Source organism: Saccopteryx leptura, chromosome 1, assembly GCF_036850995.1.
Source record: "Saccopteryx leptura isolate mSacLep1 chromosome 1, mSacLep1_pri_phased_curated, whole genome shotgun sequence".
NCBI lineage: Eukaryota > Metazoa > Chordata > Mammalia > Chiroptera > Emballonuridae > Saccopteryx > Saccopteryx leptura.
The window spans coordinates 3,713,652-3,741,596 of NC_089503.1; the positions used below are offsets into that span (position 1 = coordinate 3,713,652).

Below are 27,945 nucleotides of genomic sequence, written 5' to 3' on the forward strand. Positions count from 1 at the left end.
AGCTCTATGTGCTTGTGAGGCTGTGCCAGGGTGTCTTGAACTCACCCCGCAGCCCCGGGTGAGTGCCAACAGGAAGGGGCCCCCCTCTTGGCCGCCCCACGACGTGTTCTCACGGGGTCTTCTTCCCCGGGGGTGGGGTGGGGCGGGGTTGGCCCTTTCTCAGCCTTGGACTCTGAGCTGTTCCAGCCAGAACGAGCGTCCGACCCCGGGCCGTGTCCCCCTCTGTGCTGGCACGCTGTGGTCCGCAGGGCAGCTCCCCATGTTTCTTACTTACGTCAAGTCAGTTCACAGACCTGGTGTGGGAGGAGGTCACCCGGGGGACCTCACCGTCGGTCGACCTTTGAGCTGGTGTGACAGCTGGCCCCGGGCAGTCGGAGGCCTGTCCCTGTCCCTGTCCCTGTCCTTGGAGCCTGTGCGCTCTGGCCACAGGTCCGCAGCAGGCGCTGTTCCAAGGTCACGGACTTGAGAGAGTGGGCGGTGTTGAGAGCATCTGGAGCAGGGGTGGGGGTGGGATTCAGCCGGGTCGTCCCGATCCGGCAGAACCGATACCGAACTTTTTGTTGAGTTCAGCGCACAGGCTGTTAGAATGGCCCTTGTCATCAGGGTTCTCTCTGAGGTGGACGCCTGGGCAGCCGCCCTGTGTGGGAGTCACTCGTTTACACCCCTGACTCTTTTCTAACGTTCATCTGTGCAACAGCGTGTTCTAAGCGCCCATAGTCAAGTTCATTCCTTCTGTGGGTGAAAAAAAAATGATGGAATTATGCTTGTAATATTTATTCATTTTCATTAAACTCATTATCCCTTTGATGAAGGACTACACTTTAACCCCCTCGTGTTTGCTGCTTCAGTAAACAAATGTAACGTAAAGAGAAAAAGTGCCTAACAACCAGGGGGGACAAGGTGTCACGGGAAATGTCTTAAATAACAGTTTTATTGTTTTTTGGACAGGTGTTATTTAATATTTTTTATTACCATTTTAAAACTTTCTTATAATTTAGTTTTGTGTACCTCTTTTATTGTTCTTATTTAAGTATGAAATGCATGAAATAATAAACTACCTTTCGGAATATCTTTTTTTTTTTTTTTTTTTTTTTTTTTTTTGTATTTTTCTGAAGCTGGAAACGGGGATAGACAGTCAGACAGACTCCCGCATGCGCCCGACTGGGATCCACCCGGCACGCCCACCAGGGGCAACGCTCTGCCCACCAGGGGGCGATGCTCTGCCCCTCCGGGGCGTCGCTCTGCCGTGACCAGAGCCACTCTAGCGCCTGGGGCAGAGGCCAAGGAGCCATCCCCAGCGCCCAGGCCATCTTTGCCTCGGCTGCGGGAGGGGAAGAGAGAGACAGAGAGGAAGGAAGCGGGGGGGGGGGGTGGAGAAGCAAATGGGCGCTCCTCCTATGTGCCCTGGCCGGGAATCGAACCCGGGTCCCCCGCATGCCAGGCCGACGCTCTACCACTGAGCCAACCGGCCAGGGCCTCTTTTTTTTTTTTTTTTCTACTTAAAATGGTCCATGAGGGCAGAGAAGTGGTTGTGAAATTATTCGAATCCCACCACTGATTGGGATGCTGTGAGGTGACTGAACCCCATCTGGACTGCTGCGTGCACTTCGAAGATTTGGCGGGAGGGACAGAGATCTCTGGGTCTTGCTTCGAAGGTTCTCCTGCTTCTTAAACCTGCCACTTGCCACCTGCCACCTGGCCGGCCTCTTTCCTCCGCCTCCCCCTGCCCTCTGAGAACGGGGACCCGGCTTGTAAACCCACACCTGACCGTGGCCGCAGCCCTCGCTGACCTCAGTGCCACACGGGGGTGCCCAGGCGACGGGGACCGCTGCCTCCCCCGGGAGGTCCAGCCCAGGGGCGGGAGAGCGTGGGCGTCCCAGCGGTGAAGGGCACGTCCGTCCTGCCTGGTGGGTAAGAGCAGAGGCGGAAGCCGGAGCCCCACGGGCAGGGTCTCTGAAGGGCAGGGACGTGGGAGCCGCCCTTGAGAGGGGCTGAGGAGGAGGATGATGGGGGTGAGAAGGCAGGGACCACCAAGGACCTCAGGAGGAGCTTGGACCCGACCCGGGAGGGGCGGGAGCCCGGTGAGGCCAGGAGAAAGTTCATCTGGGGCTGGCCCTGCCCCTCTGGAAGTGCCACTGAGGCAGGCAGGGGACGCGGCTGGGCGACATTCAAAACCAGTGGCACATGGGAGGAATAGGGGGGACATGTGGGCCACGGGACACATGGAGGAAGCGGTGAGGGGCTGGGAAGGGGAGCGGGCGTCCTGGCCGAAGGCACAGAAGATGCTACAAACATTCGTGACAAAGTTTCACCAGGCACGTTAAGGGTTTTTTTTTTTTTTTGGTCTCTCTTGGATAAATGCCTGGGTCAAATACATCCTTTAATGATACGCTTTAATCTCATGAGGAATTGCCACCCTATTTTCCAAAGGACACAGCCACCTGCATCCTCGTGCCCTGCCTCACCAAGAGGCAGCCTGCCTGCGCCCTGGCCCCTTTCCCTGCCGACATGGGAGCGGTTCGCTTTGCCGCCGGCTACCGGTGTCCGTCGGGCGTCTTTGCCTGAGCTCACCCACCGCCGTCTGCGTCTGCGTCTGTGTGTCTGTGGTGAGCGGGCCGTCCTGGCGTCCGTCCGCCCGGGGCCTCCCCGGGGCTGCCGGCCTCGTCCTCGCCCAGTGTCAGGAACTCCTGTTTATTCTCGACCTGACTCCTCTGCCCGAGCTGGGATTTGCGAGAATGTCTCCCCCACGCCCACCCCCAGTTGGGGTCTCCTCTCTTCTGTCTTTGTACTGCATCCTTCTAACCAGCCAACCTGCTTAAACTTGGACGAGGCCCCGTCTCTCCACCTTCTCTTCTGTTACGGATCCTGATGAAGAACTCTGCCTCCTCCCAAGACCAAGGGCTTTTCTCCTGTGTTTTCCTCCAAACGTTGTTTAGTTTTTATCTTTTAAATGAATCTCTGCTCCCTTGAGAGGTCATTTTTATAAGGGCTGAGGTGCACTTGTTTTTTCCCCATGTGGATGTTTGGTTTACTGAGCACCATTGATTAAAACGACTTACTACTTTTATTTTATTTTTTTTTGATGTTAGAAGCGGGGAGGCAGTCAGACGGACTCCTGCATGCGCCTGACCGGGGTCCACCCGGCATGCCCACCAGGGGGCGATGTTCTGCCCATCTGGGGCGTTGCTCCATTGCAACCGGAGCCATTCTAGCGCCTGAGGCAGAGGCCACAGAGCCATCCTCAGCGCCCAGGCCAACTTTGCTCCAATGGAGCCTTGGCTGCGGGAGGGGAAGAGAGAGAGAAATAGAGGGGAAGGAGAGGGGGAAGGGTGGAGAAGCAGATGGGCGCTTCTCCTGTGTGCTCTGGCCGGGAATCGAACCTGGGACTTCCACATGCCAGGCCGACGCTCTACCGTTGAGCCAACCGGCCAGGGGCCACTACTTACTACTTTTTAGTCCTTTAAAATAACTTTCCCTTTCCCTGTCATTTATCCATTTTTTAATTTGAGGTTTTGGGTGATTTTTATTACTTTGTGCAGAGGTATTAACTCGGTCACGGTCTTTTATACATTTAGAACATATAGGAACATCTTATTGTGTTGGTTCCAGCAGGTCCTCTGGCCCCCTCCCTTCAAGTTGCCCATTTCCTTTGGGAGGGGCTGTTGTCACCCAAGCGGCCCTAATCCTCATGCGGTCAGACTGCAACTCCCTTTAGAATTTCTGGCTCGTCTTGAAAGGCCTTCCAGCCTTCTATACCCCATGACTCTGAGGACAGCCACTGGGGGGCTGTTCACTAATCTTTCATTGTTTTGCATTTAGTGCTTAAATCTTTAAAAAAAAATTTTTTTTTTAAATTTATTCAGCGAGAGAGGAAGGGAGAGAGAGAAAGAGACAGGAACACTGAGTTGCTCCTGTATGTGCCCTGGCCGGGGATCGAACCGACAACCTTTGCATTCAGGACGATGCTCTAACTAACCAAGCTATCTGGCCAGGGCTAATGCTGAAATCTTTACTCCATCTGTAATTTATTTTGTGATGAAGAAGAGTGAGTTAGGGCTTAGCTATATGTTTCAAAATTTGCTAGGCCTGTGTTACAGTAGCATTTATTGAATAGCCCTCTATTTTTTTCTTAAATACATCTTAAGGAGCCTATTTATGATAGACTAAATCCCCCGTGGGCTCTCTCCCTCCTCGTCCTCCCTCCCTCCCCCTCCTCCTTTCCTTCCTTGAGTCCTTCATTCACCAGAAGCAAACTGACTATGTGTACCACACGCCTGGGTCTTGTATGGGGGCTGCTGGTCCCAGCGAGCCTGGGAAGCCTGAACACCGGTCATCGGAGGGAGACCCAGGCCATCTGGAATCACACAGCACGGGGGCCTGATCAGACTGTCGTTTCCATGTGAACAAGGAGCAACAGGTCGCGGCCGGGACGAGTCGGGCACGGGCAATAGGGGAGGAAGAGAGCGTCTGGCGTGCTGGGCGCTCGCAGGAAGGTCGTTGTGGTTGAAGTGCCGCACGCAGGTCCCTTTGAGGTTGGCTTTGTGTCCGTGTGGGGCTGTTCCTGTGCCCATCACACACCCCGTGACTACCGCAGCTTTGCAGTCTATCTAATTTCAGGTCCCTTTCACCTTGTCTTGCTTCTGAAGGCTTCCCCTGTGAGTCAGAAGTCCATTTTTGAAGGCTATTTATAAGAAAACACAGAAGTCACAAAGCGCCAGGCTCAGGGGCGTGTCCCCAGGCGACCACGCCCATGGAAGCAGCACCCAGACCAGAAACAACGTCCCCAGCGGTCCCAGCGCCCAGAGCTTGTCTTGTGTTCCCTGCAAGCCCCGGCTTCCGACACCACAGACCGTGCGTGCTGCATTGGGAGTCTCGTAGAAGTGGAACCGTGCCGCGGGGGCCCCTCACCCAGCACGGGAGACGTGAGAATAATCCGTGCTTTTGCATGTGGTCGTTTTCATCCACTGCCACGTTGGACGGGTTTTCCATTGCACGAACGTGGTATGGTTTATTCATTCCCATCTCTGTTGATGGGCCGTTGGGTGGTTTCCAGTTTTGTGACGACATCTTGTGCCATGAGCACCCTTGCACACACGTTTTAGGGGCACAGGTTTTAATGTTGCCTTACACATTTTTAAAATAAAAACTTTTGTACGATCATACTCTGGATGGTCAGGAGGCACGAGGATGTACATGAACGTTCATACTACTCAAAGGGTTAATAGGAAACACTAAATCACTGTCATTCAATTCAGGAACAGGAGAGTACTTTAAATTCCCCTGAAAGTGCTAGCCAATACAATCAGATAAGAAAAATTAAGTAAGACAGAAAAGTATTTGAAAAGAGGAGACAAACTTAACATTTGGGGAGATACTATGATTTTTTCTGGATGAAAAACGGAAGGCAATAAACTGATAGGTCATGAAAGAGGGCATGAAGTGGGTGATGTAAAACCAACAGGCTTTTTACATGTATGAGTGATAGCTAGTGAGAGCTTCCCAGGAACACAATGATATACGTTCCTGGTATCAGCAGAACAAAAGGGAAAAAGGGTCACAACAAATGTAAAGAACTTTGCTGCCCTGGCCAGTTGACTCAGTGGTAGAGTGTCGGCCTGGCGTGCAGGAGTCCCAGGTTTGATTCCTGGCCAGGGCACACAGGAGAAGTGCCCATCTGCTTCTCCACCCCTTCCCTTCTCCTTCCTCTCTATCTCTCTCTTCCCCTCCCGCAGCCGAGGCTCCATTGGAGCAAAGTTGGCCCGGGCGCTGGGGATGGCTCCATGGCCTCTGCCTCAGGTGCTAGAATGGCTCTGGTTGCAACAGAGCAACGCCCCAGATGGGCCGAGCATCGCCCCCTGGTGGGCATGCCGGGTGGATCCCGGTCAGGTGCATGCAGTCTGTCTGACTGCCTCCCCGTTTCCAACTTCAGAAAAATACAAAAAAAAAAGAGAACTTTGCTAAACTTAGAGGAATAACCATAAATATGCTATTCATGGAATAAAGAAGTAGAATAAATAAAGCACAGGTACACTCGTTCCCCAGGAGGTAGGGTTACCGGGTCCCGGTAGGTACTCGTGAACAATGGTCCGACATGGTCCTATCTGTTCACCCTCGCACTGGGCACGCACAGGTGGGTGTGCAAGGGCCCGTCTCACTAGCCTCGGTGTGGTTTTTGCTTTTTCATTCTGGCCAGTTGGGTGTGATCGCGTCGGGGGCTCATTCTGCACGTCTCTGTTGACTCGTAAAATCGAGCCCATTTTCATCTCCTTAGCAGGCGAGTTTGGTCACCTCATTGTGAGGTCCGTCCAAGTCTCTGGCCATTCTGTTTATTGGTCTGTCTTATTCACTGAGTCTTTCCTGTATTCTCGATTTAAGTCTGTGCACTATTTTTATTTTTATCTGCATGTTTATGCCTTCAAGATAAACAACATGCCAAGTGAAAGAAAAAAAACAATTTCTGTCCTGGCGGGATAGCTCGGTTGGTTAGGGCATCATCCCGAAGTGCTGAGGTTGCCGGTTCGATTCCCGGTCAGGGCATAGACAGCAGCAGATCGATATTCCTGTCTCTCTCTCCTGCTCTCTCCCTTTCTCTCTCTAAAAGTGAATAAAATAAACATTAAAATTTTTTTTTAATCCTGTCCCAGTTTGGTTTAGAATTGCATGGAATGGAATGATCTTTTGAGGGAGAATTGCATTGTGACGACTCTTAAGACGAAGCCACAGCACGTGTGGAAGTCACCGTGCTCACCGCCAGCAAGGTGTGCGCCTGCGTAGTACCAACACGGCTTCACTCATGCCGCCCTCCTGGTGGCACTGTGGGGCTCCTACCCTCATTTGACGGGCACGGAAGCTGAGCCGCCATGGGACAGCACGTTCACCAGTCAGTGAGGGGCGGGGCTGGGATTCCAACCAGGCAGCCTGGTCTAACCGCCCCTACTCTTTATTTATTTATTTATTTATTTATTTATTCTTAAGTGAGAAGCAAGGAGGCAGAGAGAGAGACTCCCACACGTGCCCCAACTGGGATCCACCTGGCAAGCCCCCTACCAGGTGATGCTCTGCCCATCTGGGGCCGGTGCTCTGTTGCTAGGCAACTGAGTTATTTTTAGCACCTGAGGGAGAGGCCATGGGGCCATCCTCAGCACCTGGGGCCAACTTGCTTCAATCGAGCCATGGCTGGGGGAGAGGAAGAGAGAGAGAGAGAGAGAGCAGTGAGAGGGGGAGGGGTGGAGAAGGAGATGGGCACTTCTCCTGTGTGCCCTGACCGGGAATTGAACCTGAAATATCCACACCTCGGGCCGACACTACTACTGAGCCAACTGGCCAGGGCCCTAACAACCCCTGTTCTTACTCAAAAACCCTGTATCGGGGCTTTATTTATTCTACTTCTTTACTCTATGAATAGCATATTTATGGTTATTTTCTTCCTCTAAGTTTAGCAAAGTTCTTTACATTTGTTGTGACCCTTTTCCCCTTTTGTTCTGCTGATACCAGGAACATATGTCATTGTGTTCCTGGGAAGCTCTCACTAGCTATCACTCATACATGTAAAAGGCTTGTTGGTTTTACATCACCCACTTTATGCCCTCTTTCATGACCTACCAGTTTATTGCCTCATTTTTCATCCAGAAAAAATCATAGCACCTCCCCAAATGGTAAGTTTGTCTCCTCTTTTCAAATACTTTTCTGTCTTACTTAATTTTTCTTATCTGATTGCATTGGCTAGCACTTTCAGGGGAATTTAAAGTACTCTCCTGTTCCTGAATTGAATGACAGTGATTTAGTGTTTCCTATTCACCCTTTGAGCAGTACGAACGTTCATGTACGTCCTCGTGCCGCCTGACCATCCAGAGTGTGATCGTACAAAAGTTTTTATTTTAAAAAGGTGTGAGGCAACATTAAAAAGAGGCAAGTGTATGTTCTTCTTGTTTCCATAAACTGGTTATCAAACAAACATGGTTTTAAGTTAATAAAACTGGAACTGGAACTAATTTTATTTTTTGAAAAGGAACTCACTCCTGGGGGTCAGCAAGCATGAAAAAGCTCTCTACTCCAGGGGTCCCCAAACTACAGCCCGCGGGCTGCATGCGGCCCCCTGAGGCCATTTATCCAGCCCCCGCCGCACACCCGGAAGGGGCACCTCTTTCATTGGTGGTCAGTGAGAGGAGCATAGTTCCCATTGAAATACTGGTCAGTTTGTTGATTTAAATTTACTTGTTCTCTATTTTAAATATTATATTCGTTCCCATTTTGTTTTTTTACTTTAAAATAAGATATGTGTAGTGTGCATAGGGATTTGTTCATAGTTTTTTTATAGTCCAGCCCTCCAACAGTCTGAGGGACAGTGAACTGGCCCCCTGTGTAAAAAGTTTGGGGACCCCTGGTCGCACACATACAGCACTACTTCCGGTGACATGGGATGCACACCTCTCGGCTCCGGAAGCCCGTCATATCACTTGTTACAGCTAGCAGTGACAAATATGGAACCGGACGTTGACCATCTCATTAGCCAAAAGCAGGCCCATAGTTCCCATTGAAATACTCGTCAGTTTGTTGATTTAAATTTACTTGTTCTTTATTTTAAATATTGTATTTGTTTTATAGTCCGGCCCTCCAACGGTCTGAGGGACAGTGAACTGGCCCCCTGTGTAAAAAGTTTGGGGACCCCTGCTCTACTCAAAGGGTTAAACATAGTGCTGGCTTTGGTTTGCTATGTAAGGCTGAATACCATTAAAAATAGTCTGAAACAATTCCTTTCTTTACTAAAAAAAATTTCATTGGATCAAGCACATCTCCTACTAGATGGGCTAACCTTAAAACAGTCTGGAATTATTGGAGTAAACCTCACTTTAGTCGTGGCTTTTTTTTTTTTTTTCCTTCAAAGCCCTGCTGTATCTTGTCTGCCGATGGTTTGAAAGGTTTTGCTTCTTTGTTTGCTGGCTAAATAAACAGCAAGAGTCTCTGAGTTGATTATGTCGAACGAAGTCCAGCAGGGTCTGGAGGCTGTACTAGAAATAAAGGAACAGGTCTCTTTCAAGGATCTCGGAGTCTGCAGACCGGGCCACCGCAGGCAAAACCCCAGAAGCGTTCCAAAGAAGAAAGAAAAGTTACCATTTTTCATAGTGAAACGTGCATTCCTGAGATGTCTCAGTCCTGCATTCTTAGCCTTAGGATTGGTCCAGGACTGTTATCCACCAGGTCAGGCGGTCAGTCAGGATGAGGGTGGCCAGACGGTTCAGAAGATGGTTGCCAGGAAGTCCGGTCACATCCCGGTCACGTCTGGAGAACGGGTGTCGGGTGGATGTACAGGTGGGTCCTTCAGAGGGTTACCTGGAGGTCCACGTGTGCATCCAGGCACTGATCAAGGTTGGAAAGTTCAAAAAAGTTTCAAGTTTCCAGGCAGGTGAGAACAAGAATAGAGTCTTTCTTTATGCCTCAGCCTTCATCACGTCAGTAATGTTAGCAGCTTGGTTAAAACGGCTCCGTGTTCTGTGTCCCCCATCTGCATCCTTTCCTTGAATTTTCCGATAATAGCGTCAAGTGGCTGGTGTTGTTTCGCGTCGGCTGAGCCCTCTCTGTCCCTCGCGTGACCTCACTCTGGCCCTGTGTCCGTCACCTCCAGGGCGGTCTCCGCTGTCCCCATTCCGGCTCTGTCTTTGTCACAGAATCACACAAGACGACATTCACTTTCTTTTGGATTTGCCCAGAGAGCTTCGCCTGAGACAGGACTTGGACGCGGGCCACCGCATTGGAGAGGTGACCCCCAACAGCAGGAGTGAGGGACCTGGGAAGGGAGACACACCTAGGAGGAAACCCCTCACGTCCCAAACGCAGGAACTTCTCAAGGTCTCTGCTGTGAGCAAAGGAGGGCCGGTGACACTTCTCAGAAGCCAGGGGCCAGCCGCCTCCCAACCTGCCAGCTCTGCTCCACAGCGACAGAGGGACCCAGGGACATCGACTCCTCCATTCCTCTGGCTGCATGTGCGCCTGCACCGACAGGAGGCCTGGGAGACGTCCCTAGGGAGAAAGATGCTTCCTGCTGCGGCCTCAGGGAAGGGCCCGCTGACCCTCTGCCCCTCGACCTGGCCCTCCTCCTGCCTCCGCTTCCCGCTCTGCCCCAGGACCAGCTGGACACGCTCCCGCCCCTCTGACCATGGGACCAGCGGGACACGCTCCCGCCCCTCTGCCCCGGGACCAGCCAGACACGCTCCCACCCCTCTGTCCCGGGACCAGCCGGACACGCTCCCACCCCTCTGCCCCGCCCCTCTGCCCCGGGACCAGCCGGACACGCTCCCGCCCCTCTGACCACGGCAGCTGCCAGCACGAGCACACTCCCCCTCCACGCCTGACTCAGACACAAGTCCCGGGAGGCTTTACAAAACCAGCCCACGCCAGGTCAAGGAGTGGAGGCTAAATCAAACTCCCTGTTGAGATGCAGTCGGGACGGACACCCGGGAGGCACGGACTGGTGAGAGCTGGGGGTGTTTACACCATCATCGGCTCACGTGACCCCCCGGGAACTCGTCATGAAAGTGTGGAGAAATGGATACTGGATGTGTGGGGACACCGGGAAGGTAGACCTCTCACCGCAGTGGAAAAACACTCGGGGAAGACTTGCAAAAGCGTGGGGGGGAGGGTCCTAGCGGAGCTGGCGAGCGGGGGTGGGGGGATCCGACTTGTCGGCTGGAGTATTTTACCTCGTGTCCCGGCGCACCCCTGCCTTTTCCTGGCCCCTCCTGTGCACCCCTGGCTCCAGCCTCTCCCCGCCTCTGGCCTCATGTCCTCGGGTATGTCCCATCCTTCTTTGCGCCTCAGTTTCCCACCTGTAAGCTGAAGGGATGGGTTAGGTCATTCCGCCTGGGCAGCCTCAGAACCCTTCTCCAAAAGAAAAAAAAAAAAGAGCTGGCCTCCAAGGTCCCCAAACCCAGCAGGTCCTCCCTCTTTGGGGGAGACGGACAAGGACGGCCACTGAATGCAGTGAGCATCTGTCCGGGTTAATGCAAGCCACAACATATTCATTGTGTTGTTCCCAGGACGGGGGCCTCAGTTAGGTTTTTCGTCCCTTTTACAGGACGATGTCCCAGTTTCGAGTTGTCCGTAAAATCGTCCCTCTTTCCGGGAAGTCCCGGGGTGCTCTGCAGTGGGGAGCCCTTAAGTGCTGCAGCTCATGGCTAAAGGCCTCGGGTTGCACAAGACAGAAGAAGCCCGTCGGATGGGAAACATCCCGTCTCCCTGAAAGCCCCCTGGGACCCCATCAGGCACGTTGGGGGTCTGAGGAAAAAGGCAGCGGGTAGAAACCAAAACAGGGACGTTCTGAAACCACGGAGCGAAAAGAAGAGCCGTTAGTTCCCTTTTCTTAAAGCTGAAAGGAGCACAGGGTGCCGGGGTGGGGCCGCGGCCGCTCTGGGCCCCGAGAAATAAGGCTGCGGAGAAAAAAAAGCTCTGAAAGAAGACGGTCTCCGTGCCGGTCCAACGCCACGCCAGGAGCGTGAACGGGCTGTTGGGGGGAAAAGGTGTCCCCAAGGAACTGACACCCCTTCTCAGGGTAGAAGGAGTGAGCAGAGTCGTGGCCGAACTGGATATCACTAAGAGAACTCGGAGAAACTGGGACGTCAGCAGGACACCGTCCTTAAACTATCAGAAGCTGGGGCTGCTACAGAGCGCTCTGGCCGGGCCTCACACAGACCAGGGGGACGGCGGGCGGGCCGAGGGGCCCCCAGAGGCAGGTGGAGGCCGGGGTCCCTAGGGAAGGACTTCTGGAAGACAAGTAGTGGGGCTTCAGCATTTGAGCGCTCTGTGGGGACGCGCAGACACGTGTTCTGGGCTGAGTTCTGGCCAGCTGCCGCCCTTGCTCATCTGCAGGGATGGTTCTAGAACTCTGGGAAGGGGTGTTTGGAGGAGGCCTGAAAACCTGGGTGGAGGCCGGTGAAACTTGGGGCACTCGTCCTTGAGCTGGGCAAACACCATGTTAGTTCAGGTGACGCAATTCATTCGGGGTCCTGGAGAGGGGCCGATGGAAGTCATGGAAAGTGAAGCCCCCCCGCCACTTCCACCCGGGGCCAGACCTGGGATCTGCCACAGGACAAACCCAGAGAACCTGGGAAGTTCTCCTGACCCCACCCTCCGCCGGGTCCCTGCCAAAGAATTCTGCCTGCAAGATCCTGCCAGGGCTTCTTGTTTTAAGGATTATTATTACTTGATTGATTGCCTCCTTTATCCATTCAACAAATACTTTATTAAAGCCTCTTGCTTAAGGGATGCAGAGAGAAAGGAGTTTGCCTCTGGAAGCCGCCCTCGGGGTTAACAGGGCTCACTCCATGTGCATCCTGAAATACTCAGGCCCCAAACACAACTTCTCTTCTTTCTTTCTTTCTTTCTTTTTTTTTAAACCTAAGTGCTTTTAAAGATTTCTTTGAAATGTGGGACAATTATGCAAGCAGGGGGAAAAAAAAAACTATCTAGAGCAAATATTTAACTTTGCCTTTGGTATGTTGAAGTCACTGGCCCGTGCAACTCTCTCAGGCATGTCCTATGAGATTGACTTAAAGAAAATAGTGGTGAAATATATATTAGAATGAGGTATGCACTATGCAGAATAGTATAGAGCAGACATTCTCTGTACGTAGTTTGTTTTGTTTCTCTTCATCGGGAGACAGAGATTGGGGTTTTGGGGTAACGGAAAGACGGTCCTGGAAGCAGCTGTTTCCATCACAGCCTGGAGGTGGGCGCCCCCCCCCCCTTTAGATAGCAGATCTTGGAGGCAGGAAGTACTACTCTCTCCCCTTCCAGAATACTGGAAAACTCAGGACCAGAAACTTCATAGCTTACCCAGAATCGCACAGTACGTGCAGGGGAGGTGAGTTCCCAGTAAATTATTTTTAGGGCCTTGGGGAGAGTTAGGGGCAGAGCGTTCCTGCCTCGGGTTGGGAGGAGTCAAGACGCCCAGTCTCAGCTCTGAGTTAGGGGTTAGGGGCTCAGGACATGCCCCTTGAGGTGCTGGCAAACTTAGCGATCCCAGAGTCTTGGAAACGATATGGGTCCCCTGGCGTCTTCGAAGGGTGCCTTTCCGGTTCTAGGATTCACCTGAGAGGCTGGCTTTCATCCGCCCCCCGCCCCTCCCCAGAGGCCCCCACTTCCTTGGCTGGGAGGGCGGCTGGCAGAGACACAGCTCTGTGCTCCCCTGGATGGAGGGCGCCCGTGGAAGTGGAAGGTGGCCTGGGAGCAGATGGCGGCGCATGACCCAGGCACAAAGTTTGCTTGTGCTCTGCAGACCTGACGGCCAGTGGCCTCTGTATTGCCGAATCCTATTAAACGTAAAATACTCTAGGGCCGGAACCGGCTGCATTCGGGATAATCGCACAGAGAAACCGGGCTTTACAAAATAAGGGAATTTCAGGTCCGCTGGGGTTCTCCCGGGAGGGGGGCGGCCACCGCGCAGCGGGGGCGGGGCGGGGGGCGGGGCAGCCCTGAGAGCCGGCGGGGCCGGGGTTGCTACAACAGACCTGCCCTCCGCACCCCAGCCGCCGCCGCGGGCCTGAGCAGGTGGGGCAGGTGGGGCAGGTCCACGATCTCGCCGGGGGAGAGATCCACGCGGGTCGCTATCTCCGGTCCTGGGCCGCGCGCGCCCTTGGCGGCGAGAGGACCCTTCCCCCACCCTCTCCAGTCTCAACCCCAGCGCGGGGCCGAGGGGAAGGACAGCTGAGCCGCCCCAGAGAGGAGCTCCCGGCCTCCCGCTGCAGCGTGGGGCGGGGCCGCAGTGTCCCCTCCCCCCACCCCGGACACCTGAGTGGCGGCCGCCGCCGCGGCTCCCGCGCGTCCGCCGGGCTGGGCGCGGCACCGCTCCGGTCCCCGCGGCCGAGCCAGGTGCGCGCGGACTCCGGCCTTCCCCAGGGGGCTCCGACCTGTCCCGACTCGCCAAGAGCTGGCACGGACCGGGCACCAGGTAAGGCGGCGGCCGGGAACGTGGGGCGGGGTGTCTGAGGCACCCAGCGCGTATGGGAAGGACAGTAGGTAGCCCTCGGGCGCCGAACCCTGCTCTCTAGCTGCATTTTGGGTGTGTTTGGACTCCGGGAGCACCAACTACCGGGTAAGCGCGGCCCTGGACCCCTAGTGTTTGGGTCTGGGGGTCTGGGTAGAGGGTTCCGCGCGCCCGAGTGAAGGTCGCTTCTCTGTAGAAACCTCCCCATGGCTTTATTTGAGGGTCTGGTTTAAAATGCTTGGGAAGTGGCGTGGGCGCAGAGCGCAGGACCACCCCCTTTGTCCCGCTCGCGCATGAACCCCCTCACTGCTACTAAGCCCTGAGCCTCCCCCTGGGGCAACGCCGGTGCGCCCACCCTCATCCCTCTCACCCTCCCCGGGGGGTCTCTTGGCCCTAGGTCGCCGCCCGCCGGCGGGATGACCTGGGCCAGCATGTCCACGTAGTGGCCGGCGCGGGGCCGCCAGGGGGCGCGCGGGGGGCAGGGATCTGCGCCGCGGTCGCGAGGTCCCTAGAGACCCTGCTGCGGCTACCTGGCCTCACACCAGCGCCTAGAGCGCCATCCAGGTGCGAGCGGCCAGTGCAGCGTGTCCCGGGAGGCCGGGGCTGGCGTACCCGGTGTAGGCCTTGGGGTCACAGGTCGGGCATTTCGGTCCCCGGGGTCACGCAGAATCCCCGCCAAGTGTTCGGCTTTGCCCGCCACGTGTCCCAGCCGAGGTTGGGGGGAGGGGAGAGCAGCCGGTGCAGGTGAGCAGCTCCGCGTCCCGCCGCCGCCGCCGCCGCCCGTGAATTATGCAGGAGGCTGGCACCGGGCGCTCGAGTTGCTCAAGTTTCCCTGGCAACTTTCGCCCGGGCATCCCTCCTCCTGGCGGCGGGGCAGCTCCGCCCGCGCCTCGGCAGGGCGGCCCGCGCGCGCGGTGTGCGCGGGGAGACCCCACTACCACGCACTTGCCACCCGGGCTGGGGCCCCTGGATCGCGCGAGGAGGTGCGACCCCCGCGGGGGATCTCGCCGCCCGGGTTTGGAGGGTGCAGGCTGCCTGCAGGTTGCTGTCCCGGTGGGTCCGCGCGCCGGCGGTCTGTGCAGTTTGGGAGGGAGGGCGAGCGAGGGTCGTGTGTCCGTGGGCCTGGGGGCGTCCAAACGGGGCGCGGTAGGCCAGCGCTCGTGATCGTGGACTTTCGCAGCTGAGCTTTTAAAGTGACCCTGGGCGGCGAGATCTGATAGGACGCTTGGGCTCCTCAGGCCGCAGTGCGGGGGAGACTCGGGGCACGCAAGCTGTGAGCACGGGCCTGGGGGGTCCTCAGAGGCCATCCGAAAATAAAGTGGCTTCCACTGAAAATTCGAAGGAGTAAATTGAATAGTTCCCTGACCTCTTTTTGTTTGAAACTCAAATTCGAATTAATGAGGTCAGTCGCTAATTAAAGTAAGTTCTGAGAAGCGCTCAGAGGCAATTTCGGCAGTTCTCCGTGGGGGAGCGAATGAGGTTTGGGCTCTACCTGGGATTTGTCCCCCGACTTGGCCGAACCGCTGCAGGGAGAGCCCCTGAATTCAGCCTTGATCCAAGTGGGGCTGTCCACATGAAATAGTAATTAACGAGGCCTGCTGCCCCGAGCCTGGGCCTAGTGGCCTTGGGGAGCTTCTGAGTGCTGGAACAGACTGGGGGGGGGGCAGGGAGAGCTGTTTTTGGAGACCCCAGTTTTCTCACCACTGTGGGTGATAACCTAGCTGCGTCTAGTAAAAGGGGTGAACCTTTGTCTGTCTGGAGGTCTCTGCCCGGGGGGTTTCTGCAGTGATCCGGAAGTGACAGTCGATGTGGCCGCTGTAAGAGGGGTTAGTACGCAGAGACAGGAAGTCAGCACCCTTCTGGAGATCTGCGGGGACCCTGGTCTTAACAGGGATGAGGTGTCTTCGGGATGTCTGGAGGAACGACACCCGGGGAGCAGTGTTCTTAGGTCGCTGGTCCCATTATTGTGCTGAGCGATTTCTGATCTTCCTAGAAGGAAGAATTGGGTAGAGAGGTGGCTTTTTTGGGGGGGCCCTTAGAAGAAGGCTGTGACTCCTCAACTATCAAAAGGCACTCTCGATGAATAAGGCAATTTTGTCCAAAAAGGTGGGGTCCCAGTGGGCACCTGGCTGCTTTGAACAAATTAGACTTCATTTTGTTGGGGGTCAGGTAGGGAGCATCTTTCTGGCTCCAAGTACAGTTTGCTTTAAAAGTCCAGTTCATGTTCAGGTGAGTTTCCAAGAGGTGCTCATTCATTTATTTGGCAAGTAGTGTTCAAGCCCCCCACCCTCCCCTTCTGGCATCTTGGGGGGTCACCCTGTGAAGGTGATTTGGTGTAGGCCGGGTGGGGGCCCTACCTAGAAGGCTCAGATGTGAGGAATGCCACCAGGAGGAAGATAAAAGGAGTTTCCAGGTAGCCTTGCATTTTATACACTGCTCACAAAAATTAGGGGATCAGGGAATGTGCAGACACTCCAGTCCTTCCAGCCTTTTGTATAAGTGCGTTTTCGCCAATGAAATAAAAGCTGGTTTTGCATCTCATTTGCATAATCAAACAACTTTCTTTGACTTGTTTGCTTTTCTTTTTTTTTTTTTTTTTTTTTGTATTTTTCTGAAGCTAGAAACGGGGAGAGACAATCAGACTCCCGCATGCGCCCCACAGGGATCCACCGGCACGCCCGCCAGGGGGCGACGCTCTGCCCACCAGGGGGTGATGCTCTGCCCCTCCGGGGCGTCGCTCTGCCGCGACCAGAGCCACTCTAGCGCCTGGGGCAGAGGCCAAGGAGCCATCCCCAGCGCCCGGGCCATCTTTGCTCCAATGTAGCCTCAGCTGCAGGAGGGGAAGAAAGAGACAGAGAGGAAGGAGAGGGGGAGAGGTGGAGAAGCAGATGGACGCTTCTCCTGTGTGCCCTGGCCGGGAATCGAACCCAGGACTTCTGCACGCCAGGCTGACGCTCTACCGCTGAGCCAACCGGCCAGGGCCCGACTTGTTTGCTTTTCTGACGTTCTCTTTTAATAAAAAAAAATCAAATGCTTCTTTTTTAATCATTTCCTATTCATTTTGAAATATCCCCTAATTTTTGTGAGCAGTCTATTTCATCAGTGACGAGGAGAACCCGGATATACAGCCAAACACTAAGAGAAAAATTCCGGGAGGGGACCAGCCTACAGGAAACACATGAGCAAAACCTGCTTTTTACAGAGAAATCACCCTCTGGACCCGCTGTCTGTCCAGATGTGTAACAGAGGCCTGAAGGGTGGCGTTCTTGTCCCATGCGTGCACGATGGGGACTTTCCCAAAGTGGGGCTCCATGTGGGGGCTGCTGAGGGGGCGGCGGGCCTCTTGCTGCAGAGGAATCTGGGGCGATGAGAGATGAGACTGCTGTCTGAGTCTCGGCTCTGAGCCCCGAGCTCCCTTCCCCTGAGCCCCAGCCTCCCGCTTTGTCACCTGAAGGCTCAGCCTCCCCTGAGGCTGTGGAGCTGGAGCAGAAGAGCCTGTGGAAATGTCCCTTTACCTCATCTGGAGCCCCACCCAGGGAGAGGACACTTAGGGTCTTTGTCACCCAAATGACCTCTGGCTAATTTACTGGATTCACTTCTTTGACTGAGGAGGGTTTGGAGGGGGATGGGGTGCGGAGAGGAGAGCACCCCACACAGAAGCCACGCTTTTCCCATCTGCGGAGCCCCCAGCTCCATCGCCGGGGTGCTTGCTGGGAGACCGTGGAGTGAGCAGCTGAAGGGCTCAGAGTCCAGAGCCCTGGGCTGAGTGACCTGTGACCTGGCCACTGCACCTGCCCACCCACCCAAAGGAGGGGCCTGCCCTCCTCTGTGGCTTCGAGGTGATCTAGGGAACATTGGGTTTTCTCTGCATGGGGCCTAAAAATGACCTCAGCAGGTAATCAGCTGAGGCCCTGCTGCTGGTGCCAGGCCAGGAGGCGGCCGCAGCAGGTGCCCGGGGAATTCCAGGCCAGCATGGAGGAGATCCAGAGGGGAATTGATTGGCCCATTAGTGTGCAGTGGGGCAGGGGCCGTGGTAGAGGTGACCACTGGGCACAGGGGGGCACAGACGGGGTCCCCAACACAGTCTGAGGATGGGGGGTGCGGAGGGGACAGGAAACCCCTGGAAGGGTGGGCTGTCTGCTGTGGCCTTTGCTGGCATTCCTCCGGGACTGAGCACCAGTGCTGTACAGTACTTCAGTCTTCTAAGTTCCAGGTCATCGCGATCATGACGGTGACGGCAGCTGCCCCAGGGGTGGCAGGACCCTCACATTGTCCCCGCGGGGCACTCTTGCTGCAGGTGACAAACCCCCAAGGAGAGAGGTCATGACCCTCTCACCTTACCCGTGAGGAGCTTGAAGCTTAGAGATGTTGAGCCGCTTTCCCTGGGCCACACAGGCAGTGAGGGTGAGCTGGGATTGCTCCAGGGTGGCCCACCCCTCAGCCCCCACCCCCCTCCCCCCAGAAAATGCTTGTCTTTGTCACTGAGGTGTGAGAAAGAGCCATCTATAGTCAGGGAACAGAAACCCAAGTTTCTGATCAGACTTCTTGATGGGAAACACCTATTTTTTCTTTTCTTAGAAAGCAAACTTAAGACATGTTTTGAAGCAGCTGATGAACGTTCATGCCGTGAGCTGCAGTGGTTGCTGAGGTCGGTCGTTGGGGGACAGAGATGCGTGGGGCGGGAGCCTTCCGGCCCCTCCGGGGTTTCCAGCCCCAACAGCAGAGAGCCTGCCCAGGCCCGAGGGACAGGCACCTGCATCGCTGTCGCTGGGTGGCTGGGGACTGGGGACGGGCCAGTGGAGGCATGTGTCACTTGCTGAGGGGCTGAGACCCGAGAAGCCGCGGGTCTGGCACGTGTGTGGGGAGCTGCGGTGAAGAGCAGGGTCCCCCCCCCCGCCCCGGCAGTGGCTGCGGGGTGCCAGAGCCCTCAACAGACCAGGACAGTGCCTGAAAATCGTCCCTGTGGCCTGTGCCAAGGGCTCTCGGGTGGCTCAGTGAATTAGTCCACGAGCTCCTAACAGCAAAGCTGCGTATTTCAGATGCTGGGCCTCGGGTGAGGGGCTCCTGGCCAACCTCCCCACCCCGAAATTCTGACCGAGGCAGGACAGGAGCTCCCCAGAGGGACCCCCACCCTCCGGAACTCTAGGAGCAGCCTGGCAGAGATGCCCCAGGTTTCTGTGGGAACAATGGCTGGTCAGGGAGTCCTGAGTCGCTTCCTGGAGAACGCTTACCTTGGGAGACCCGCCTGGAGGTATGCAGTAGGCAGATAATCATTGCACAGCTCCAGTGGCTGCACCTGGCTTGGGCAAGTGTCTTCAAAATTTTATTCATTTATTTATTTGCCTTTCAGCTCCCTAAAAGTGTGTGTGTTTTTTTCCCTCCAAAACAATGTGCCCCCCCTCACAGGGTCTCTTGCACCATGTCGTATGAAAAATTCCGAGGCCCTGGCCGGTTGGCTCAGTGGTAGAGCATCGGCCTGGCGTGCAGAAGTCCTGGGTTCGATTCCCGGCCAGGGCACACAGGAGAAGCGCCCATCTGCTTCTCCACTCCCCCCTCCTTCCTCTCTGTCTCTCTCTTCCCCTCCCGCAGCCGAGGCTCCATTGGAGCGAAGATGGCCTGGGCGCTGGGGATGGCTCCTCGGCCTCTGCCCCAGGCGCTAGAGTGGCTCTTGTCGCAACAGAGTGACGCCCCGGAGGGGCAGAGCGTCGCCCCCTGGTGGGCGTGCCGGGTGGATCCCGGTCGGGCGCATGCGGGAGTCTGTCTGACTGTCTCTCCCCGTTTCCAGCTTCAGAAAAAATACCAAAAAAAAAAAAAAATTCCGATATCCGTCAAGGCCCAGAGACTTGTGCCCAGAACTCCTTTTTCCCGTCCACCCCAGTCTGACAGTCGCCGTTTTAATAGACTTCTCGGGCATTGGTCAGCCCACGGCTAAAACTGTTCCTTCATAGGTTTGAATATCCGCAAAGGGCGTCGACCCTCGTTTGCCAGGTCAGTCGCAGACGTTTCAGAGTAACTGTTGCCCAACGTTCATGCATCCACTGCGGGACACCCGGGCCTCCGGTGACCCGCCACCTCTCCTGGACGCGGACACCGAGGGGCCGTGAGGGCCGCCCGCGGCCCCTGTCCTCACTCACACTGGTAACTGCCGCCGCCCCAGAGAACCCACCCGGCTGTCACATAGACCTTCGTGAAGCGCCCGTGTCTTTTGTTAAATTGGCCTGACAGCCTTCTCTGCAGGGAAGAGACACGTAAATTAACTTGGTGGCCTCGAGCGGCTAAGTCTGTATGTAAAAAAGGCGACCTGTGCACGGAGAAAGCTCAGAGCCCCGTGAATACGTTAGGGGGTTTTGGAGACGGAAGACGGAAGCGTTTCTGGGAGCATGTAGGGTTTTAATGAAAGCCGGAGGTAATTACCCCTTAATGTTTGGGGCACACCCCCCCCCCAGCTCCAGGACGACCTTGGGTGTGTAGAACACGGGAGCAGGTGCTGGGAAAAGGGCCACCCCAGGCCTTTCCAATGGTGCTTTGGCAGGAATGGCGGACCCCCTTTAGACTGTGCCCTTTGGAAAGGGTCAGCCCCCAGGAGGAGGGAGACACGGGCAGGATTCTACTTCCCCTCCAGGTTCCCCGTCCTCTCTAGGGTCCCAGACCTCCTGCCCCGGCTTCGCAGGACAAATCAGAACCCGGGCCGGACTCCTGGATGGGGTGGCTGGCAGCCAGCACAGCGGGGCTGGCCCAGTGCTCGCCAGGGGCTCGGATGGCCCTGTGGTACCGCTGGAGCCCGAGGGAGGGCAGGACGGGGCAGTGGGGACTGGGGGAGGCCAGGGGCCCAGGGAGAGGGTCAAACCGCCTGAGCTGAGCTGAAGGCCGGCCTGGGAGGTGGGGAGTGAGTCTCTGCACCTTCCTGACAATTCACCTTGGGACCCTTTCCTGGGGCGTGAGGGGTGGGTGGGTGTGGAAGGGACTTAGGAGTGGCAGAGGGGCCCCTTCTGGTGTCACAGGGCCCAACCACTCCTGTCTGGGGCTTTGCCCTGCCCCTACCCCCAGTCTTCCCGATCTCCATGAATTGTCCTGCGTTCCCATAGTCCTGTGTCGGGGGCCTGGCCTACCGCTGGTGCGGCCCCTGCTTCCTGCGGGGCCCCGGGCTGCCCCATCTCGGCACCAGCAGGCGGGTTCCCCAGGGAAGGGCGGGTCTGCTTCTCTCGGTACCGATACCGCAGGGTCCTGGGGGCACCTGTGCGGAGCTGGCCCCCCGGGGGTGTCTCTTGAACACTGCGTGTGGCTGGCGAGCGTCCCGGGTGCTGGTGCAGAAGGAGCCGGCCTGGCCTGGCAGCTCCCGACCTTCCCTCCTGGGTGCGCCCAGCGCCAGGAAGTCACAAAACCAGTCGGGCCACCACGGCCTGTCCTCTCTCAGCCCCATTCTGAGGCTCTCCGACGTGGGCGGGCCCCCGGGGCTGCGTTAATTCAGGCCTGGCAGCGACACGACAGGTCGCCGGCCTCCGGTGGCACGGGCACTTCCCTCCACCGAGGTGACGCCCAGGATGTTTACTGGGGGAGGCCACGTGGGGACCGGGGCGCGGGGTGGGGAGGGCAGAACCAGCGGCCGTGGTTAAACGGTGACTTTCCTGGCGGACACAGGAGTCCAGATGAGACCGGGGTGTACCCCAACACGCGGGGGACGGGTGTCAGTTTCTGGTTCCGAATCTGCTTTCCTCGGGCAACTCTGTGGTCCAAAGTGCACGCAGCTGGGGAACACTGCCCGCCCCTGGCCACGGGCATCGGCTTTCACCCTCTTTTACCTCCGGGCACCCACGAACTAATTACTGAAATTCTACGGCAGGCCAAAAGATATATTTTTTGCCGATGGGACCAAAAAGAAAAAAAAAAAAGGAAAAAGGAAGTATACTTTTGATTCATTCACATGGGACGGCTCTTGTTGCGTTGACCGTTGTCATGTTTTTTATTTGACGTTCTCAGGGACAAGAGGTCAGTGCCCCTGACTAAATAGTCAGGTACTGCAGGTTTTAAAGACTCTTGCGGCGCACCGGCTGAAAATCTCTGGATGAAGGGACCCACAAAGACCCTGTCTGTGCCGTGGCCACGTGGGTCTCTCGTGTTCTGATTCTTGGGGCTCCCTCCCGGGGTGTTAGGTGAGTGACTCCAGCCCGGGGACTGCGGGGAGCCCGTGCTGATTCTTGGGGCTCCCTCCCGGGGTGCTAGGTGAGTGACTCCGGCCCGGGGGCTGCGGGGTGCCTGTGCTGATTCTTAGGGCTCCCTCCCGGGGTGCTAGGTGAGTGACTCTGGCCCGGGGGCTGCGGGGTGCCTGTGCTGATTCTTGGGGTTCCCTCCCGGGGTGCTAGGTGAGTGACTCCGGCCCGGGGACTGCGGGGTGCCCGTGCTGATTCTTGGGGCTCCCTCCCGGGGTGCTAGGTGAGTGACTCTGGCCCGGGGACTGCGGGGTGCCCTGCTGATTCTTGGGGCTCCCTCCCAGGGTGCTAGGTGAGTGACTCCAGCCCAGGGACTGCGGGGTGCCCATGCTGATTCTTGGGGTTCCCTCCCGGGGTGCTAGGTGAGTGACTCCGGCCCGGGGGCTGCGGGGTGCCCGTGCTGATTCTTGGGGCTCCCTCCCGGGGTGCTAGGTGAGTGACTCCGGCCCGGGGACTGCGGGGTGCCCGTGCTGATTCGGACCGGGTTCCTCCCGACATTGTGCTCTCCGGCCTGTAGTCAGGTGGATGTTTCCAGCAACATGTGGTGCTTTCTCCTGTCGTGGAGGATGTATCTGAAGTTCAGTTGGGGCTTGCAGAGGGTCGGCGGGGGGTCCCTGCTGCGAGCCAGTGACAGGCCCGCCGGTGACAGGAGTCTCCAGTGACGGGACGTGGGCTCCGGGAAGGCAGGCAGCCGGTTTGATCCACTGCTGGGGTTTGGTAGGAGGAGGGGCACTTCACTATGGAAGGGGTCACCTGTGTCTCTGATGTCGCCAAAAGCTCCTTATTGCAGCCACCACTGTTGGGAGCCAGGCTGGTCCTTTGAAGCATAGGGGAAGGCCAGCAAACAGGCTGTTTTCTGACACGAGGGAGGGTGTCCGCACGTGGGGGACCGGTCGGGGACCGCCACCAGGCAGGAGGCCGGGCGGTCTCAGGGAAGAGAGCACTGTCATGGCTCCCGATGCCGGGCTGGGCTGCGGGTGGGGAGAGGGGGCCGAGGACCCATGTGGGACCTCGGGGCCATGGACAGCAAGCACGCCTGCCTGTCGCACACAGTCACTTGTCTCAGGCTGCTGGCTGGGTTCTCGGTCTGCCGGGGGGGGGGGCGCTGGGCTCTAACTGAGCCGGCCCTGACGCTTGTCTGGGGGTGAAGACCGTTTCTCGGAGCTGGAGGAGAAGAGAGGAATGTGAGGAAAAGGCTGGAAGCCCGGAAAATCCCCCGACCGGGTGGAGGGGAAGGGCCCTGGGAGGAAACTGTCCCCCAGGGTGATGATGTGTCATGTGGGACATTGATGTTCCTGGAGTAAGATGAATGTGCAAGCCCCCCCCCCCCAGCCGGGGAGCAGGGCTCGACACACCTGTGGTCCCCTCCCCAGGCCCGTCACCCACCACTCTGCTTTCTGTCTCTGTGAACTTGAGGACTCGAGGGACGTGGAGTCTTGTTGTGAGTGGTTCCTTTTCCTTTATGTCATGTCCTCTGGCGTCACTCACACGGTAGCAGGTGTCTGATGTCCTTCCTTCTTGAGGCTGAGCGATCTCCACCGTGTGCACGGAAGGCACCCTGTGTGTCCGTGCCCCGTCCGCGGTCCCTTGGCTTGCTGTCACCTTCGGCCGCTGTGAAGAGGACTTCCACCACCGTGGGTGTGCACGCCGCCCCCCCCCCCCCCAGTTTCAGAAAGCGCGTGTGAAACCGGCGACCTGCCCACCTCTCTGGTCCAGGGTGTCGCCTGACCCCATGCCGAGAGAGGCCCACCTTCTTGAATCTTTGGACAAGGCAGGGGGCCCCGTTTGTCAGAGAACTTGTGGAGCAGGATTCCTTCCCTGTGTCCCGTGTCCCCCCCCCGAGGAGGAGAGGCACTTCTTCCTGGGAGCCCAATGGGTGTTTCACCCTGTGGGTCTAGTCCAGGGCTAGGGCAGGACCGGGGCGGGGGGGGGGGGGTACCGGGCCAGAGAGAGAAGCAGGGGCATGTCTCCTGCAAAATGTAGCTCGTTAACCACTGGGGCTTTCTGGTGGCCTCATGACCTTAAACACGGGCTGGTGGTCCAGAGCGGTGTTGACTGACGTGAAGAACTATCACTGGTGGAGCCTGTTGGCTGGTCCAGAGGGACCCTGGGTGACTTGTATGCAGCGGTGGGATTCCAATAATGTCACAACCAGCTCTCTGCCCTAATGACCATTTTAAGAATAAAAAAGCAATATACCAAAAAGTAGTTCATTATTTCATGCATTTACTACTTAAATAAGAACAATTAAAGAGATACACAAAACTAGATTATGTTATAAGAAAGAGTTTTAAAATATCAATGAAAAAGTATTGAATAATACTTGACCAAAAAACCCACAAAACTGTTACTTAGGAGAATCTCCGTATTGCTTCTTGATGGGTGTCCTCACTTGCAAGTTTTTTTCACCCGTGGACAGAATGACCATGACGACGGGCGCCTAGAACACGCTGCCGCCCAGATGGACATTAAAAAAAGAGTCAAGAATGTCAGTGTGTGATTTCCACACGGGGCGGCTGCCCGGGTGCCCACCTCAGAGAGAACCCTGGTGACAAGTGCCGTTCTAACAGCCGGTTCCCCGAACCCAACAAAAAGTTCAGTGTCGGTTCTGCCGAAGCTGTGCAACCGGGCCGAACCCCACCCCTGCCTGTGTGGGGTGCAGGGTGCAGGGGAGGGGTCAGGACTCCCGCTGCTTCCTGGCAGCTTTGTCTTGGGGGCCCCTCGATGTATAGCGCCTTAAAAAGTCAATTTTTGATCGTGTAGCTCTAGTCTGTACATTGTCACTGATGTGTCGTCTTTCAAGGAACGGGTTTATCGGTCCTTCCCCGCGATGGCTCTGGGCTTTCTCCTTCAGCTTGTGCTGCAGGGAAGGTCCTTGTCCAGGCACCCCCTTGTCCCAGGGTGGGTCACTGGAGCAGACGTTGCTGAGGCTGCGGTATTTTTTTTTGGGGGGGGGAGGAGTCACAGGTCTAACTTTCATGACTTTCCCTAACTGTCCTCCAAGGGGGTGTGTCCTACGGTATAACCCAGGAGCCTGGTGCGCGACCCTGTGCCCCTGCCCCTGCCCCGGCCCTCACTCAGCCTGAGCGCTGTCTGCTTCACGCGGGTCCGGGGGGCGGGACTGGGCGTCGCGTGGGAACCTGCCTTGCCTCTGATTCAGAGACAGCGTCTTCCAGTTCTCCGGCCGCTCAGTCCTCCCTCTTCTGAGTCTCTGTTTTCTCCGCGGGGTGGGGGGCGGTCCTCAGCGTCTTCGCTGATTGGCAGGTGCTCTTTATGCGTGCCGGCACCCTCCCCCCCCCCCAGGTCAAGGTGGGACCTGTCCCCTCACTTCTGCTGATAGTATGTCGCTTTCTGTTGTCAAGTCTTCCACTCGGACATGGTCGAGTTCATTGTCCTTTTCCCGGTCTGGTGCTTGTCATAGACATCCCAGTCTCTTCTAATAATTGTAATATTTTGCTTTTCATTAGTTGTTTTATTTTTATTTTGATTCCTCTGGAGTTAGCACCCAGGTCTAGCATTAAGCAGGGATCTAATTGTCTCTGCACAGGGAGACCTGCCCCAGCCCCTGAATTTTGGTCACCTGTCCTTGGCGTCTGTCACAGGTCCAGCTCCCGAGTTCAGCTGGGGATTGGTCATCAGTTGGGCTGTCCCCTTCTGTCCCGTTGGCCTCTTGATCTTAGCTCTAAAGTCCACAGTGTGTGTTTACAGTCACTTAAAAATAAGCTTTGGGTCCTCTCCGGTTGGCTTAGTGCAGGTGTCCCCAAACTACGGCCCGTGGGCTGCATGCGGCCCCCTGAGGCCATTTATCCGGCCCCGCCGCACTTCCAGAAGGGGCACCTCTTTCATTGGTGGTCAGTGAGAGGAGCACTGTATGTGGCGGCCCTCCAACGGTCTGAGGGACAGTGAACTGGCCCCCCGTGTAAAAAGTTTGGGGACCCCTGGCTTAGTGGATAGAGCATCAGTCCTGCATGTGGAGGTCCCAAGTTCGATCGCTGGTCAGGGTACTCAGGAGAAGCAACCATCTGCTTCTCTACCCCTGCCATGCCCCCTTCTCTCCCTCTTCCCCTCCTGCAACCAGTGGCTCAATTGGTTCGAGCGTGGCCCCGGGCGCTGAGGATAGCTTGGTTGGTTCGAACACATCAGCCTCAGGTGCTAAAAATAGCACAGTACTCAAGCATCGATTCTAGATAAGATTTCCGGGTGGATCCTGGTCAGGGTGTTTGTGGGAGTCTGTCTCTCTTATCTCCCCTCTTCTCACTTAAAAAAAAAAAAAGTAAGCTTTGACCTTGGCTGCACTATCTCCATTAGACCCCACGCAGCCAGAGTGCAGATCACTCTGATTGTGGTCGAGGAAAGGGAACCAGTTCTGAGGGGTGGGTCAGTCCAGGGCGCCCAGCCAACACTAGGCGGAGCAGATCTCACTCAGACCCGGGGTCCCCGCTGCTCAGACCCGGGTGACACTCGAGTTCTGAGTGAGGGCTTTGTCTGTTCAGCACCTGGGACAGATGCTGCCCCTGCCGAGGGACCCCAGGCCAGCCCCGAGCAGTTCTGACTGTAACTGTGCCGTAGGTGTGGCGGCCACCGGCCCTGTGTGGAGGCGGAGCGCTGGAAACCTGGTTCGTGCCACACGAGATTATATGCAGTTCTGTCTGTAACTGTGCGTTAGGTGTGGCGGCCACCGGCCCTGTGTGGAGGCGGAGCGCTGGAAACCTGGCTGGTGCCACAGGAGATTATATTGTTTTGCGTCTGCTGGGTTAAAGAAAATATAAGATAACTATTCATTTCAACGGCTTCTTTTCTTTTTAACATTGTGGCTCCTAGGAAATTTAAAATCGCCCTTGTGGCTGAAATTCTACCACTGTCAGACCGCTCCGGTGTGTAGCGCTGCTTACAGGGGGTGCTGGACGCTGCTGCCTGACTTCTTGCCCCTGCTCTGCCCCCCACAACCCCGGCCCCCAGGCTTCTCCCTGTACACCCCCCCCCCAGCACCTTCCCTGACGGAGCCCCTTCCCGCAGACATGCTCCCTGGGGCTCAGCTCCAGGACCCTTCATCGCAGGAGCAGGAGAGAGGCCTTAGCACCTCCACGGTCACAGCCGCCACCCCACAGTGGGGACACCGTCCCACGTCAGAGAGAACTGAGGTTGGTGCTGAGAGGGCCAGGCCCGGCCCTCTCAGAGAACACGGAACCTCGGGAAGGCCCAAGGCCCAGGGCCAGGTCCCGCTGGGCTTCCAGTTGGCCCCCGGTCCCTGGGCTGAGCCATCACCCTGCCCCCCGTGGTCCCTGGGGGTTTAGTGTAGACGCCCAACCGAGCCCAAGCCCAGGACAGCAGGAGAACCAGAGACTCGCCTGGCGTGTCCGGGTGCTGTTGTTAACCTTACCTAACAGTCCTGGTGCCCCGGGACACGCGGGCAGTTTGCTGGCCCTCCCTGCAGTATCCTTGAGGCCCGACGGCTCTCAGGTATTGGTGCCCCGAAACCTCTGCTGGGCTCCCAGTGAATGGGGTCCCGTGCGCAGGCCTGGGGTGGGGCTTCTGCTTTTTCCAGGAGAGAGGACATATACCTCCAAAGACAGACTCTCCAGCCAACCCCATCCTGTTCCACGTTCTGGGGCAAAAAAACAATAATAATAATTTCTTGAGAAGGCTTACTTGAATAATGCCATAATAAAATACACTCTCGTTGAATGTTTTCTGTTCACGACGCCGTCCCGTAAAAAGCGACCTGGGTCTTTGCCGGTAGCTGGGTGAGTTATTACCGTT

At 56.6% G+C, this 27,945-nt stretch overlaps 1 protein-coding gene across 1 annotated transcript in view; it reads left to right on the top strand.

Annotated features, from left to right (window-relative positions):
• The first annotated feature begins 13,525 nt into the window (after nucleotides 1–13,525).
• SHANK2 (SH3 and multiple ankyrin repeat domains 2) overlaps nucleotides 13,526–27,945 on the top strand; it is a 428,650-nt gene continuing 414,230 nt past the window's right edge. The window contains exon 1 of the mRNA XM_066359996.1: nucleotides 13,526–13,942. The gene's annotated coding sequence lies outside the window, so the exon portion shown is untranslated. The remainder of the gene's footprint in view (nucleotides 13,943–27,945) is intronic.